This window comes from Pteronotus mesoamericanus, unplaced genomic scaffold (genome assembly GCF_021234165.1).
Source record: "Pteronotus mesoamericanus isolate MK-2021 breed Mesoamerican mustached bat unplaced genomic scaffold, CSHL_Meso_final scaffold_167, whole genome shotgun sequence".
Classification (NCBI taxonomy): domain Eukaryota; kingdom Metazoa; phylum Chordata; class Mammalia; order Chiroptera; family Mormoopidae; genus Pteronotus; species Pteronotus mesoamericanus.
This window is the reverse complement of record NW_026555308.1, coordinates 11,758,475-11,770,839: the sequence shown is the minus strand read 5'-3', so window position 1 is coordinate 11,770,839 and position 12,365 is coordinate 11,758,475.

Below are 12,365 nucleotides of genomic sequence, written 5' to 3'. Positions count from 1 at the left end.
ACAAAACCACACTGTGCCCATTGGTCGCCTGACCACACTTTGGGGAACCGTCCTACAGAAGTGAGGAGACACATCCGAGGTGTCAGTACAGCGTGGTTGGTTGAGGGAACGACTGCAAACAGCCTCCATAGCCCTCAGTGAGGGGTGGGCTGGTGATATCTTGAAATACATGGCGACTCATTGCCAATGGGGAAGATTAGGAAGGTGCTGAAAAGAGTGAGGTTGGTTTCTGTTGTAGTGGCCTGGGAAAGAAAATATGGATGGGATTACCTCATTTCTGTAAAAATGATACAAGGAAACCACCTATGGGGAAATGCCTGACTGTTCAAGGAGAAACGTTTGGAAGGAAAAATGCCCACCTGCTCCCCGGTCTACGGACACGTGGGGATATGGGAGGGACTCAAGTGCAGGGGAAGGAGGAGATTCAGCTTGCTTTCTGTTCACCTCTGCTGTGCGGCGTGTTTCAAGGAGCAGGTATTGCTTCTGAAGCTCGGAAGGAAAATCCAGTAAAAAGGATTTTTAGAAATTGCCCAAGCTGGGCTCTATGCTAACAGCAGTGCGGCTGCACTTGTCCAGCGCGTTCTGCGCCCGGCGCTGCACTCCGCGCTCACAGAGCGTTCTGAGAACTGTGGGGCGGCGGGGGGGTGGGGAGGGTCCTATCATCACCCTGATTTTTCAGCTGAGAAAGCTGAGGATCAGGGAGGATGAGTGACTTGCCCAAGAGGACATAGCTGGCAAGCGTCAAAGCCGGTGCCTGGGGACAGAGAGAGGTCTTACATCCCATTATCCAGTTGCCATGTTTGGGGGGCCACAGTGGGTTGGGATGAGAGAACAGCCTTGGCCACATCAGGGTTGGGAGCCAGCACCTGCATTTGTGGCCAGGCTGCCCACACGTGGTAGGAAGGGAGTGGCTGTTCATATTTGATTGAGGCGTAAATGTCCCAGCCTTCCCACTCAGTTTAGTGTCTCTTAGCGCGTCAGTGTTCATGCGGTGAGGGGGAGAAAAAGCCACAGTGCGCAATCCCCTCCTTTCCTCACCCCTGTTCCAAGCCCTTGGTGAGAAGCCATGAGGGTCTGGGAGGCAGAGCTTCCCTCTCTCCCCACCCCCACACAGCCACAGGGTCCCAGTGCCCTGGGCCTGCCTGGGGGGGCCATGCCCACAGGTGGCAGCACCAGGCAAGGCAGCGAAGTGAACTGAGCTCTGGTGGTGGTGGTTGGGGTCAACTTCTCTCTAGAGCCTCAGCAAATGGTATTGGATGTTCATGGCACTAAGGAGGCTGGGTCATGTGCAAGATCCATGCCAACATGCTTACTTCAGATGGGGCAAAATTAGAACTTGGCTGTTCTCAAAAATGGTTGGAAATATCTAGCCCTGGTTGGAAACCATATAAAGAAATAAGGTCTTTGGCCATCACTATAATAACTCACTCACTATTTTGAGTGCCTACTATACCTCGGACACGTTGTAGACACTGCCTATGGTGTACGGTGGTGGAGGAGACCAGAATCTTACATCCCCATGCGGGTAGGCAAAAGCACCGCATGGCCAAATGAATAAATTGGTATTTGAGTTGAGACTTAAACGATGAAAAGGAATCAGTTTTGTAGGAAGCTGGGAGAAATGGTATTCCAGGCAGGAGGAATAGCACATGCAAAGGCCCTGGGGCAGGAATGAGCTCGATGCATTTGAGAAACAGACAGGCACCAGTGCAGGGGGAGTGACCTAGAGGAGAGCGGCAGGGGTTGGTCCTGTGAACGTATGGGCCAAGGTAAGGGCTTAGATTTTATTGTCTTGGTGGGGGGGGGGCGCCACTGAAGGTAGTCAGCATGGTAGTGACACAGTTCGGTTCTCCACAAATGATTTCACCAGCTGTGCTGCAGAGAATGGATTGAGGAGACCAAGGGTGGAAGCAGGGAGGGTGGGGAACTGAGAGGCTGCTCCAGGCCAAAGGTGGTGGTGGCGGCTTAGACGACGGTGGTGGCAACGAAGGCAGAGAAACTTGGTTGAATTCAGGATATTTTGACTCAATAGATTGGTTGTTGGGGTACTGGAAAGAGAAGAAATTCATGAATGACTCCTGGGTTTTCGGTCTCAATGACAGTGCTGAATGGACGATGGAGCCGTTGCCTGGGAGAAGAGCAGGTTTTGGGGCTGGGCGTCCAAAGCAATGCAATCCAGGGGTCTGGTGACAGCAGGCCTGTAGTAGGGGAAGAGAGAGCCACTGAAGTGGGGGAAGGATGTCAGTAAACCATTTGTCTAATAGCATCTGAGGACTACATGAACCTAGTATTTACTTCCATGTATTCAAGCCAAAAATTCACACAACGTTCCTGATGGTGGTGGACGTTTTTGGTGACCCACCTATATCCTGGCCTGCCTTTGAGGGCCCTGTCCTGGCTTCCAACTGTAGCACCTGCATTTCTTTGTCTGAGGACGTTCTCTAGTTCCTGAGCCTGCTCTGCCCTCTTACATGGCAGTAAAGTGTGGGGAATTAACATGTTTCCGGGTAGCCATCAACCAGCACCTGGAAAGACCTGGTATAGAAATATCCCAGCTCCCTCACGTCTCAGATGGACCTACTCTGAGGTGTGTATTCAACCTGGTAGCCCCAGGTTCCCCAGTGGGACAGATCCCCGGTTGCCCACAGACGTAGCTTGCTTCATGGCAGGCCCTTACTTCCTTTCTTGTCTCCCTTCCTCCTCTCCACCCATGCATTTTTCCACTTCTCAAATGCATCAAGCTCTTTCCTACCCCTGGGCCTTCACACAGATACTTCCACCCCTCGAACCCTTGTCTCAGGGTCAGCTGCTGGGGGAGCTCGAGCTAATAACATCTGATACTTCTTTCACCCCCAATCTGATTTCTAAGTCCTATCAATTCTTCTTCCAAAACACATCACAAATCCTTTTCTCAACCTCATAGCAAACACCCCGGTCCAAGCCACCAATGTCTCTACCTGGACAAGCACAATGACATCTTGATTAATATCCCCTCCTTCCATGACCTCCCTTCAGTCTAATGTCCACACAGCAGAGCTATAGATTCAAATCTATAAAATCATACTGCCCTTCTGCTCAAAACTTCCCATTGTTTTCCCAACACAGATGGAGAAAACTTCTAATTCTTTCCCGTACTCTCTGCTACGGACTGAGTGCATCCCCTGAAAATTCAGACTTTGAAATCAAGTCCTCAGTGTAATGGTATAAGGAGGGAGGGCCCTCAGGAGGTACTTAGGCCGTGAGAGTGGAGCCCTCGTGAACGGGATCGGTGCCCTCATAATAGAGAGACCTCAGAGCGCTCCCTTCCCTTTGCCATGTGAGCACACAGCAAGGACATGGCAGTCAATGAACTGGGAAGTGGGTCCTCGCAGACACCAAATTGGCCAGCACCTTGACCTTGGACTTCCCAGCCTCCAGGGCCTGTGAGAAATAAATGTAGTTGTTTACAAGCCACGCAGTCGGTGGTATTTTGGTTATAGCTGCCCAGATGAACTCAGACAGACTCCATGACTGCATGATCTGGCCCGGCCCACCCTCCCCTCTTTGTCTTTATTCACTCTTGTCCTGACCCATTCTGCTCCTGCTTTCCCAGAAATTCCAGCCTCTGTTCTTCCTCAGGACCTTTGCTCATGTTGTTCCTTGGACTTGGATTATTTTTCCTATAACTTTTTGCATGTCTCTTTGTCATGCTGGTGGACCCACTTAAATATCACCCTTGGGGAGAAATCTTTCCTGATCATCAAACCTAGAGTTGCTCCACCCCATCATTTTCTCTCCCCAGGGCCTCTTGGTTTTTTTTTTTTTACAACACTCCACAATTTGTAATTGCTTGGTTACTGGTTTACTTTTGTCCATCTTCTTTCTTAAATTTTAAGCTTTCTGAGATCACAGACCGTGTCTGTTGTTTGCTGCCACGTACCCAACACTTATGATAGTGACCGTCACTTGGTAAGTGTGCAACAATTGGTTGCTGTACAAGTGAAACACATAGATCAAAGTCCTAGGACCCACCCACTGGGTCACACCTCCCTTCTCATGGATGACTGAGCAGGGTTTTTGTTGGAGAATCTCTTTCCTGGAGTTCCCCATGCTCAGAGGCTGTGTCCTCTTTCGCTTTGTTGCCAAGTGTCTGCCTGAGAGGTCCAGATTCTAGAACCGGGAGACCCGGGTTGGCTTCTTACAGTGTGTCTCAGTTAACCTGGGCTACGTGACAAACAACCCCCCAAACATAGCATCTTAAAACAGCAACCATCTTTCATGATTCTGAGGGTTAGCTGGGTCATTATGTTACTGGACAGGGGCCTGGCCCGGAGTGGATCTGCCTAGGGCCAGCTGTAGTGTGTGGGTTCTCAACTTCATGTAGGAAAGATTTCACATGAGCCCAGGTAACTATAAGGGAATGTTTATTAAACCTGGGGACAGTAAAACAAGGAAGGGCTTAGCAACAGGAGAGCCCAGGTTGGTCTGCCTTAGATCACTGGCAAGTCAGAGAAAAGGGAACCTTGGGGGACAGGTTCAGGGGATCAGCCTGGGATGAGCTGCTGCCACCCATTGCCTTAGAGCAGGGCTGTCCAGCCTTTTGGCGTCTCTGGACCACACTGGAATAAGAAGAGTTGTCTTTGGCCATACATTAAATATATTGTGACACGTAATCACACACACACAAATCTTATAATGTTTTAAGTAAATTTATGATTCTGTGTTGGGCTGCATTCATAGTCATCCTGGGCTGCATGCGACCTGTGGGCCACAGGTCGGACACCCCTGCTAGAGTTTAGGAGACACGCGCCTGTGACGAAAGAAGTGGGGGAAGAAGAGATGAAAGGGAATGGTTCAAATTGCTCCCCAGAGTGAGAACGCACACACTGGGTCCTCTGTCTTGAGGCTTTTATCTCTCTCTTGGAGGTGGGAATCTTAGAGGAGGTCTGTGGAGAGCAGGACCTGAAGCCACGCTTAGAACATGCACAACAGAGCAATAACTCTGAGGGATATGCAAACCCTCAGCATGCACAGTACAGCGTGGTAGGCATGTGCTTATCTGAAGGGTAACACCACCCTCTCAGAAAGTAAACATATTTGCCTATCAGGATTGAGGAAAACAACACGTGTTTATCGAAATTAAGAAAAATATGTTTGCAAGAGACTGTGCCAAAACAACATGACTTTGCAACAAAAAGAAGCATAAAAGCAGAGAATGTCAGACCACGGACTACACATCCAGAGAACGAGTCATCCCGAGACAGCCTGCACGTTCCGCCTCTGGGGAAAGAGCTCCGCTGCAACCCGTCCCTCTGACTCTCTCTTGCAGGACACGAACCGCCCTGGTTGCCTCCCGGACCTGGACATGGACCTGGACCTGATTTGGACTCTTGGGATTCGGGTTTGTTATCCCCCAGTTTTCTCAAGTGATGTTATTGCTGAGTGTTTCTGAGTGATTATTATTGTTATTAGGTTATCATAGATTTGAACTGAATCTACGTTAATAAAATCTGAATAAATAGCATAGTCACCTGTGTTGACTCATTGTTATTCCTTGGTGCCGGCGTTTCCCGTAGGGCTGGTGGCCATATAGGTGGCTTGGCACTTTTGGGTTTTAAGGCTTGTGTCAGACAACCTCAGCAGGGACCAAGGGCTGACTTATAAGAAAGACTATTGAGAAGCATTTGCGCGAGACAAGGTCTCAGGGGAGGGTTTCAGTAGAATAGTCATCAGTTCGCCAGGTGTGCCCTTTCAGGGTCAGGGTCTCCACCGATAGGTCAGTGGCAGGACAGGGGGTCTTTAGTTATTGCAGTTCTTTCTAGTGCTGCCTACCTGGGTTTGCTGCTTTTTTGGGTCTAGAGTTGAAATACAGTTGGGTCCTAGTCCTTATCTCCTAGATGTTATCTCCAGGGAGGAAAGGCCAGGAGAGAAGAGGTTATCCTGGGGGTGGGGCCCTTGTTTTCCCAGTTTTTGCCCCCTGCCAGGCACTGGAGGACTTCTGCCCTGGTGACTACCTGCACCCGGCCATAAATTGCTTGGTTATTGTGTTCAGCTGTCTGTCTCACTTCCTCTCTTCCACTCGCCAAGGAATTTTCCCAGCTTCTTCTTATCCTGTCTCTGTTCCACTGCTGGTTGCACCTTGGCCCCCTCAGCTAGAGGGTTAGCTGGGCTGGGAGGTCCAGGCGGCTTCCCTCACATGTGCGGCAGCTGGTGCTGGCTGTTGGCTGGGTGGCCTCAGTTGGCCCCTCATCTTCCAGGGGGTGAGACATGCTCCTTTCATGGAGGCCTCAGGTCAGCATTCCAAGTCAGCAAAGACAGAAGCTGCCAGGGCTCTTGAGACCTGGACTTGGGGCTTGCACAACACTTCTGGCATACTCTATTAGTCAAAGCAAGTCATTAGTATAGCCTAGACTGAGGGGAGTGAAAAATAAATTCCACCTCTTAGTGGGAGGAACAACAGAATATCTGGCTATATTTAATCTACCAGAGTAGGCTATGAAGTCTTAGGCCAGTGATCTAACTTCTCTGTGCCTCATTTTTCACCTCTGTGAATTGGGTCTGTTGGCATCTATTTTATAGAATTGTTTGTGAGAATTAAACAGATGATGCATGTGAAGTGCTTAGCACACAATCTGTCTTTTAGAAAGTGCCCACTGAATAGGAACTACTGTTATTACTGCTGTTAATATTATTACAGTAATTATAGTGGGAACTTAGCAAATATTGGATTGATGGATAGATGGATGGATGAACAGACAAACGGCTTTTGGCTTTCAAATAGCACATAGTCTGATAATTTACCTCAGGATGAAAAATCATCACATTTCATGGAGTTTAGAATAAACAGCAGCTCTTTGCTATTGGGTTCAAACACTCTGATTTCTAAAGAGACCTACCTCTTGCTCATTTGTATTTGGGAAGGGAGTAGGGGGGTCAGGCAATTCTGTTGCAGGCATTGTGAACAAGAGATGGTAAACATTTCTCTCTCTCTCTCTCTCTCTCTCTCACACACACACACACACACACACACACACACACACGCCCCTGCCCCCGCCCCCGCCCCCGCCCCCCAAGGCCTTGGTTAAACATAACCAAACTCTAATAGTTGTGGCAAATACAAGTTTCCCACTGGAAAGCTAAGCAGCAAACCACACGTGGTTGGAGCACAGAGAGTTTGTTGACACACATTCCTCAAGGCGCTGGCTGCTGGCTGGGCGAGGTTGGGGTGGGCAGCAGTGAGGCGGCTCCCCAGCTGGCGCTTCGGAGCAGAGTCTGCCTCTTCCAGGTCCTGTTTCAGGGACCAGGCATACAGGCCCGGAGCCAGAGGGCTGCCACAGGCAAGTGTGGAGGTGACCTTCTTGGAAAATATGGGCTTTGAGAGACCATTTTGGCTCTGGGGTTGGCCAGGTGAATTGTGAGATGGTGGGGAATGTTGCCACCTGCTCGTGACATTGCCTCCTGCAGCAGCCTGACATTGGTTGTGGGCGTGGCAGGGGTGGGCAGGGGGTGGGGACGGAGCAGTGAGGTGCATTTGTCCGCTAGGGCTGCCATGACAGAGATGCACAAACCCGGTAGTATAAAACCCCAGAGACTTACCCTCTCACAACTCTGCAGGGCGGAAGTCCCAAATCAAGGTGTCAGCAGGCCTGTGCTCCCTCCAAAGGCTCGAGGGAAGACTCTTTCCTCTCCTCCTCCAGGCTTCTAGTGGCTCCCTGTAATCCTTGGTGTGGCTTGGTCTGTAGATGCCTCACTCCAGTCTCTGCCTCTGTCATCACATGGCCCTCTCCCTGCACATGTCTCTGTGTGTCCTCGTCCTTTCCTCTTCTTAGTACACTAGTCATTGGATTCTGAGCCCACCCTAACCTAGCATGAGCTCATCTTCTCTTCCTTGTGATCTGCTGGACCGAAGGCAGACTGATTTCCCATATGTGCACCCCTAAACCTAAAGGGGGGCTGGGCAGCCATTTGTGGGACTCGGGACAGGACTCGGACTTTCAGGCTGGAGTGAGTATGTGTGTGCCCAAGGCCCTTCAAGGTGCAGGGCGGAGAAGGGTAGGGAGGCCAGGGGGCTGCTCTGTGGAAGTCCAAAGAATCTGGGAAAATTTTGAAGTCAGACCTGGCCTTGCAGGTTGTAGCGAAGGCAGGTTTTCAGGGAGGGAGGTTAGAACATCTTTTATTTACCTGGTTTCTTAGCTGGACTTATAACTCTTAAACCTGTAGTCGTACAGAGCACGGGCCTGCATTTGTGCTCTTGCCTCGGTCTGGCGCACGTCACAGGCTGAGTTGAGAGGGAGGCATCTGAACCCTTGGCCCCATCGCTCTCTGAATATGGGGGGTGTGTGTGTTTAACTTGTCAGTCTCTCTTTCACTAACATCTAAACTTCATGGAAACAGTGACCTTTTTCTTCCCATCCGTAAAATGGAGTTAATACCGGTCCCAGCTTTATTGGGCTGCTGGACGAGCGAGCGAGTTGGTGGACATGAAGCACAGGGCGCAGGGCCCGGCCTGTAGCAGGTGCACTGAGAGGCCTGCCCAGGTTGCCCAGGTCCCCTCGGGAGCCCGACACAGTGAGCCATGCCTGTGAGTGCTCGAAATCCTTTGTGGAAGAAACGATGGCCTGGCTGCATGCAGGGCGCTGTGTCCTGAGTGCTCGTGAGCTTTAACACTTACTGCTCAAAAGTCAGATGGGAGAAAAGGGTTGCATGATTCTCAGAACACCCCCAGAGGCAAATATGAACCATCAGATCCTCAAACCCAGCCTCCCTCAGCAAGAATATAGGATCAGATTGGCATTTGGGGGAAACTCCTCTGGATGCCTGGGGTAGCCGCATGGGATGGGAGGGCAAGGGTGGATATAGGAGAACCAGGGGGGAGGCAATTTTTAAAGGCGCAGGTTTGGGGAGATGAGGGCCGCTTGGGCAAAGGTGGAGAGGTGAACAGGGAAAGAAGGACGCGGCTTTCAGGGCTGCCGAGAAGGTCAGTAGACAGGACTCCCTGACCCTTGGAGGTTGTCAGGGAAGAATCAGGAACGACACCTAGTGTCTAGTAAGCACTACCAGACTGAAGGGGGCGCTGCCCCTGATATGGGGTCCTGGGAGGGAGATCATTTTGGAGGGGAGTCCCTTGGATTCAATTTTTAACAACTTGGATTTGAGGGACCACCAAGACGTCTAAGAATTAGCCCAGATTTGAATCCCTGAGCATATACTGACAGGATTATCTGGGCAAGACTCCCTCACCCCTTCGAGTCTCAGTTTCCCCATCTGCAAAATGGAGTATCTCACCAGGTGATTGTGAAGACCCTATATGGGAATGTGTGCAACTTGCCCAACCCAGAGCCAGGCACCATGAGGAGAAAATGCCTGTCTCTACTATACTCTGTCAGATACACACAGGGCTACACAAGACAAATTGGCTTTACCAGACAAAGAATTTACTGTTTCTGTAACTGAAATCTATGGAGTAGATCTGACTTCCCTGGGCTGCATCTGAGGATCAAGTATTCTCACAAGGACTTCATATGTCCCTCACGCACCTCCTTTTCACAGTGGTCAATGGCTCAGCAAATCCACTAAGGTGGGAGGGGGGCAGTGCCTTTTCCTATAGTTCTGGCAGTAAAGACTGTTCAGAGAAGATTCCGATTGGCCCAGCTTGGTCATGTGCCTGCCCCAGAGCCAGTCACTGTGGCCAGGCCTGGGTCACACAACTTTCCCCTGTGGCATGGCTCTCTGTTAGTGACTAAGATGGAAGCAGTCCAATCAAAACAAGAGGATGTCCATCACGTTCTCGGTCTGTCCAATGGGAGTTTCAGGATGGCAGGGGATAGAGTATATGGCACAATAGCCAAGACATGGAAGTAACCTAAATATCCAATGACAGATGAATGGACAGAGAAAATATGGTACCTACATACAATGGAATATTATTCAGCCATAAGAAGAAGGAAACCCTGTCATATATGTGAGTACATGGATGAATCTGGCTGACGTTATGCTGAGTAAAATAAGCCGGTCACTGAAGGACAGTATACTTACTGCATGATTCCACTTATTATGAAGTACCTAAAATCGTCACTTTCACGGAACCAGGGGCTGGGAGGAGGGAGAAATGAGGAGACACTGGCCAAGGGATATAGTTTCATTTATGCAAAGTAAGTTTTGGAGATCTAACGTACAGCATGTGATGATAGTTAGCATTGTATTGTGTACTTAAAATTTTGCTAAGAGGGTAGATCTTACGTTAAATGTTCTGACAAAAATAAGACTAATGAAAAGGGCAGGAGGAAACTTCGGGAGGTGAGGGATACATTTATTGCATAGATTTTGGTGATGGTTTCACAGGTATATGAGTATGTCCAAAGTTATCAAGTTTTATACATTAAATATATACAATTTTGGAAGTCGATCGTATCTCAATAAAGTGGTCTAAAAAATAAAAATTAAGTCTGTGGTGCCCAATAGGAACTCAGTGCAGGGTGGCTGTTTGCATTAGACTTCTGGAGGTGAAGCCCCAGAATGGCCCTCCAGCCACGTGTTTTGAAGTCCTTTACAAATGTGGTCTCTACCTCAAGAACCCCACTCTTTGGCACCCACTTTTCCTCAGCTGCCTCCAGTCTGGCAGCGCATCATGCTGGAGTCCATGGTCAGCCAAGAATGGGCCCAGGGCACCTGTGTCACTGACCCCCACCAGGCAACCCTATTACTCCAGGGGACAGAAGCCCAACACTCCCTGATAGCCCGCAACCCAGAGAGAGGCCGCCGCGATCAAGAAAACAGGTTTTTCAGTTAGACAAAGATCTTTGCGGATCCTAGTCAGAGAGAAAATGCCAGAACCCCCCCAGGGCAAGCTGCGATGTGGATGCGTCTTTCGGCAGTCTGCTCGTGATTGGAGCTGCCCAGGAGCTCCCTGCCAATTGGCATGGGCGCTGTGGGACCTGGAACTTTATAGCTTAGCAACGAGAAATCTGGAGAAACTCTGGAATTAATCTAAGGAAAGGGGAAGGAAAACCAAGAAGGTAATTAGTAGTCAAGTGATCAGGCTGCACGGTCTTATTATTACCTTTTCGGCCAAGGAGAGTCATGAACATTTTCAGCATTAATTATGAGCAGAGAGGAAACCAGCCAGCTCTCTTGTCTCAAACTCTGGGGCTAATGCTTTGTTTTGTTTTGGTTTTGTTTTGTTTTTTGTGAGCTGGTGCTCGGGTAGGAGTGTCAACAGAGCCAAGAAAGAGCGTACAGACAGGTATAATAATTAAGGGAAAAACACACCCGCTCCTGGCTGCCACAGCTCCTTCCGGGAGCCTCTTGGCTACTAGTCTTTTTTGGGGGATCATCTTCTGTCACACGACGTCATGGACCAGCCTGACGGAACTGGAGGTCAGGGTAGCTGTAAAGGCTTTCTGTAATTTCACATGGAGGCCTGGTTGGAGGTGACGGTGTCGCTGGTTGGTCCATGCGATGACAGTTTATTGAGTACCATTCATGTGTCCCCTCACTGAGTCAGGGGCTGTAAAACAGAAGGGAGCAACACACCCCTGTCCTTGTGGGATGAGAGTCTACCCAGGGTGGGAGAGACTAGATATTCATAATCAGTTAATTATATGAATAGCTATGTGACCACAACTGTGCTGATTCTGTGGAAGAAAAGGGTGGGATGCCAGGGAAGGGGTATGTGGGTTAGGGAGGGTGCGCTTAGAAGGTCTCTGGCCACCGTGGTCCTGCTTGGACTCGTAGCAGGAGGGTGGGTTCAAGAGGGAGGCTGGACAGCTGGCCTGGGCAAGCCCACCAAGGGGGCCTCCTGGGCCTGCAAAATTTAGAGTTTGTCCAAAAGCAATGGGGAAAATGAGAAACTATTTAGGCTTGTAAACTTAGGCATGAGGCAACTAGACTGACAACTCTAGATGTTGGGTGCAGGGGCAGACTGAAGAGGTATAAGGAAGGGTGCTGGCGATGGGCCATTTCAGAGGCCACTGGGATGGTATGTGGGTGGTACCCCAAGGGACCGCAGCTGTGAAATCGCGCGCTTCTATCGGGCCTTGGTGGTGGTTCTCCTCGGACAGCTCCATCCCAGGGCCTTGTGTCCTGGAAAACATCTATTTAGACCCCTCACTATGAGACGGTGTGACCAACTCATCCTGGTTAGCCCAGGACTTTCCTGGTTTTAGCTCCCAAGTCCCCAGTCCCAGGACAACCTGGAATGGTTGGTCACCATGCTCTGGGACAGGATTAAATGGGGCAGTAAGAGTCAGCTCCTCTCACTGCACGGAGCTTCCCTTCACCTTCTCCTCAAGCAAGCTAAATACAGGCTTAGCAGCTAATTCACTGTGTGGCCCAGGACAAATTTCTTGGCCTCTCTGGGCCACTATTTTCTCATTTGTAAAATGGAG